Source organism: Poecilia formosa, unplaced genomic scaffold (genome assembly GCF_000485575.1).
Source record: "Poecilia formosa unplaced genomic scaffold, Poecilia_formosa-5.1.2 Scaffold14, whole genome shotgun sequence".
NCBI lineage: Eukaryota > Metazoa > Chordata > Actinopteri > Cyprinodontiformes > Poeciliidae > Poecilia > Poecilia formosa.
In genome coordinates, this window is record NW_006799953.1 from 3,874,644 (window position 1) to 3,880,115 (window position 5,472).

The window sequence follows — 5,472 nt, forward strand, 5'->3', positions numbered from 1 at the left end:
TATATATATATATATATATATATATGTGCAAAAGAGAGTAAAATGGAAATGCACTGTAAATTACTTCTGTGTGAAAGTGTGTGTCTCTGTAACTTCAAAGGCAACAGAGAGTAAGGCTTTTTAAAGAATGTTGCTATAGTTGTTTCTTTTTGTTCTTTTTTTCTTTGGTTCTTTTGCAGAACCATGCAGCATGGTTGCATGTGTGCCTACTGCCTCCCTGAGCCACATGGTATTTCTGCTGGTCTTCTTCATTTCAGTGTGCACACATATAAAAAGTCAAGATGCATCAAATTCCTGTAATAAAAGTGAATGATCAGCGAGCGCATGCGACTTCTGCAAACTCAAGCCTTTCCCGCCTAACCGTCTTATGACTTTTCATAGACCACACTTATCAGACTCTCTTGCATTTCCTGAAATTACTCTTGACGTTTATAAATGCAGCTGCACTAAAATTTCACCTATCTTGCTACGGGATCTGAGCTTTGTTTCAGAAAGCCCATTATTGCACTAAGAGAAGGTGTATTGTAATTTAGGTTTTGGGAAGTGCCCAAGTTGCACCATATCACCAGGAACCAACGACTTGCGTTACCATATTAGCGTCAGTGATGCAAATAAAGTCCTACGTAGCACACACTAACTGCTTCAAGAAAAGCTACTTGCGCTTCAGCAGCAGCTTGCAGCTGGATTCCATCTCTTGCTCTACAACTTGATGCTCTACTATCATGTTTATTTATATACTTCATGCTGATGAGATACAAAATTAGTAGTGGATTTTACCTACAAAAAAATAAATAAATAACTGAGCTGAAAGCAGTTTTTCTAAGCTTTTTTTGTTGCAGGTTCTAGAAATGTCACATTGTCCTGCACACTGCAACCAGGTTTTGTCTAGTCTCCAAGGCCTTCATCCAACGGCTATTACATTCTGACTTAACTGGCTCGGCACATCATCACTCATGGTTTTAAAGCCATCTGTCTAACCCTGACTCTATAAAAGGTGGTGCATAGAGTAACATAAGCACACACTCAGTTTAGTAATTTCGCACTCTCACGCCTCAAATCTAAAATACAACAGGCGTGTTATTGCACAGTGGCTGTGCTGCATGCTTTTTCTAAATCTGCTCCGTACTTTCTTCTTAAAAGGCCAGTAAGAGGTGATAAGGCTCCACTCTAGTAAAATGTGTCGTTTTATTAAAGGATAAATACAGTTCTGTGCGACGTCAGTAGCCTGCTAGAAAATATTGCAGTTTCTCTGGAGGAGCTGGTGAGTGCTGCGCTCCACTGATCTGACTTTTATGGAAGAGTGGCAAGAAGAAAACCATTGCGGAAAGAAAGATGTAAGAAGTCTTGTTTACAGTTTGCTACAGACCACGTGCGCGCCGGTCAAGTGAGGCCAAAATGATGATTTCATGGCGTACATGCAAAATACTACGTGTGGCAGAAAACCAACACTGCACCTTCTCATTAAAACAAAGCAGGACAGATAAGTTACTAAGAAGCATTTGGGAAGACAAGTTGTTCTGCAACTCAGGTCTGTTGTGACAAAAATACATAACATGCACAGATCACAAAACAAATTCAAAAGTGAAGTTCACTCTTCATCAGATCTGACTGAATGTAATCAAATGTACTGAGAAGAATGAGCGAGACCTTTAAAATGTGCAAACCTGGTAGAGACATTTATGGACTCAGGGGGGCGCAATACCACATAGCAACTCTAATAACTTCAACGTCTCGTAGAAGTTTGTGGTTGTGACGTGAAACTACAAGCCTCATTCATTCAGGACTCCAAGAGCCCATAGGAACAAGGATACTGAAATCCTTAGGTTTTCCCAGGAAGTGTGCAAAATGGAGATAAAATTAGAAAGAGTAGGAATAACTAAAATACTGGAGAGACGATGTAGATTATGGAGTTGAGAGGGAGAAGGAAAAGAGAGAGAGCACTGAGACGGGCTATGAAGGGAGGGAAGGACGGGTGGTGTGAGAGAGAAGGATGATGGGAATAGAGAGGAAGGAGGCAAGGGCGACCCCTAGAGGAAGCAACTGGAACAGATCATTACGACACATAAGCTCTACATACATCTGAATTTTTTTTTTTTTAAACCCGATGACAAGAGAAGCTAGCATCACAGTGCTAAATGTTGGGCTCTGTTAATTTATGACAAGAAGATTCTGGTTTCAAATTCTGCCTGGACTCAGCCCTCTGTTTAGAGATTTTCTGCTGTTTCCTGCAAACTCCTGCTTCCATTTCTAACTTTACTAATGAATTAGAGTATAATTTTTTGTGCATTGAAAAAGTGTCGGACAGAGAGCTATTTAATCACAGTTTGGTGTTGTAAATTAAGCCATACATCCTCAAATCTTATTGACACGTCAGAAACCGTCTTAATTCTTCATAGTCAACCCCAGGTTGAAATTAGTTTTTAGAGAACAACTTCAGACTTGTTGACTGAATCTCACTGTGGTGAGACGTTAAAGCAAATTAAGCGCCGTAGACTTCCTGTCATGTCCACGAAACCAGTTTGAGAAGATGAATTTAGTGACATGGTGCATGTCCTCGATCAGAGGATGTGTACGCTGTGGTTGTAAAGAGGTGAACATTGTCTGGAAAACGAGGGGGGAAAACAACCTCTGGTAGGTTATGAGGTTTCAGAAAGCAGCAGTCAGTATTTATGGAACAACAAAAAAGCAGGGGTGGTTTTTAGTTGACTAGAGTGCTGTTAAAAAGGGGAAACACCAGATAAAAATATCTAACTTCCTGCAACTTTAAGGTGCATTTAATGGGGAGCCGTCATCCCTGTGTGCCGAGTATGTTGTCCCCGCTTTCTGCTAAGAAAAGGAAGACTAGGTTGCATGCTTTGTGCAGAACCTAGCACAAAGCACGCAATATATGAATCACAGAGCTTTCACGGAGCGTCCCTGCTCTGGAAACACAGGTAACTTTCTGCATTTTGATTGGCTGGGGGGTGGGAGAACGGTAGGCTTACTCATAGCCTACCGTTATGAGGTAGGTATCATGCAGTGATACCAATGAAAAGAAGCAGGAACAGTCTTTGAAAATATCCGTGTACACCTTTGATAACACAACAGTCAATAAGCCAGAATCTCCTGGTTGTTCTTGGATTCAGTTTTAATTATCGAGTCAATCAAGCACCAAACAGGATTTGTTGGATTTGATCAATGGCATTTTATTCCCCATGTTTAAGATCGTTGTTATACAGATTTTTTTTTCTATACTTACCTTCATCAGTGTTCTTTTTAAATAAATCTGAACCTATAGTCCACGTCCATGTAACATGAAAAAAAAAATATATATTTAAAATCTGCTCAAAGGGCCTTGGAATCAATCAACCCGACATCTTCTAATCAAGACACTGTGCATTTTTTAATAACTATTGATTAAATTACACAACAATCAACAAGTGGCACTGTTTAATAATACAGAAAAAGGCTTTGTGAACGTTTCATTGAGTGATTTCATTTAAGCTATTCTTACGTACTGATGAATATGATCGGCTGAAAGACGTTGGATATCCATATGCACCCTTCAAAACACATTGAATGGAAAGTTTCTTAATTCAAGTGACATTAAAGTTGACATCATGACTTACGTATCTATATCTATTCTTCCTTTTCTTTCTAAAGTCATTGAGAAAACAGTTGTACATCATTTAAATCTCATCATAGCACTAAAACAACACTTGAGAACATTACGAATTATATTGTCTTGGCCTCAGATAGTGGACTTATGTCTGTTCTAGTTTTGTTAGATCTTGGTGCTGCTGACCACAATATCTGCTTGGAAAATCTTGAACATGTGGGTATAAAAGGAAAAGTACTAGGTTGCCGTCAGTCGTACCTCTCTGAAAGATTCCAGTTTTCTTCACATTTCAGGGTAGAAACTGACATGTATGTCTCTTGATAGTTATTTCCTTGAATACTTGTGTTAGTCATCTTCCCTCAGTTTTCTTGCTCTGGGCTTTTTTTTTTTCTTTCTGATTAGCCACACCTGTTTCTCAAGTAACTCATTTGTCTTTCCAGCAGCTGAGTCACATGAAATCTAACCTGAAAGTTCATGACCAGTTGATGCCTATCAAATGAATACATGTGTTATTCTACCTCCCTAACAATAATATTACCGATATGTTTATTTATGAAGCGCCTTCATACAAAGCGCTGATTCGTTACCAGAAGATAAAACATAAACAAAACAACACAGATTTAAAACAAATAAAATACCAAGAAGCCAGTGAAACAGAAAGTAGAGTTTAAAAACAATAGGACAGATTTTTAACTTAGATATAAAAACATAAATAAATCTTGACTTGCCTCAGGATTTTTGATCACTTTGAGTATTTTATGATTTGAGCCAGAGATGTTCAAATGCAGTCCAAACTTATTTAAATAGTACAGTGAAATTGTATTTTAAATAGCCATCAATAAGAGGCCCTGATGGTAACAGTGTCATTTTTGGCAAGTGATTAACAGGATTAGTTCAATTTAACCCCACTAAATATTTTACAGGCCTGATCTGGTCACCTCTATGAAAGTTTTCTGGAGGCACCCCATAAAATGTGATTGTTTGAAGCAAGCAGAAAATCAAGCTACCTTGTAGTCCTCCGGCAGTCTTAGAGCAACGCTTAGGAGGTCCCGTCAGACCGTCAGTTTCCAAAACCACACACACAATAAAAAAATCTTGTAAAAGTATGCACGGGTCAGAGCAACCCCACCGGACCACACACAGAGTAAAAGACTTCTGGGCTATAAATGACCCCGTCTCATAACAAACACCACAGGAGGACTGGAGCAATTCAATTTAGTATTTTAATGATTGGTCCTTTGGCAAGAAAACACAGTCAGAACCCGCTCTACTTTAGCATCTGGCTGGCTCTAGAACCAGACCTACTCTGGTGTGAAAAAGACGTTAACAGTTCAAATCTGGCATTGTGGGGGCTCACTGAAGACCTGTACCACATAGCCTGATATTCTGTTATCAAGGAACTAGGCAATCCTTGAGACAAAACAAGACATGTTACTGATTTCGGGAGAACAGGAATGGACGGGACGAGATTTTAATATTAGCTTGAAGAAAACTTAAAAGATCAAATGTATGCCTCTAAACGCCTTTATTCAGCATTTTTATAGATTTTTGCCACAAATTCAACACACTGGTCTTTCATTTTCTGGTTTGTTTTCATCTCTTAAGAACTTAGGACAGTTCTCTCAACTGGGACAACTGGGAAATGTCAGCTGTACCACGATTCTGTGTCACTCAATACTGACACCTGCTGGACATTAAAAATTCCTTCAGGCAACGTAGTGATTTGATGACCTAGTCCATACAATAAGATTTTAGTCTTTGCATTTTATTGAATACTATATATTGTATTATGTCATATCTTCAGTTAAATTTAAAATATGATATACAGTCAATAAATAATGTGAACATGTACCATAAAGTGAAAATTTAAGTGA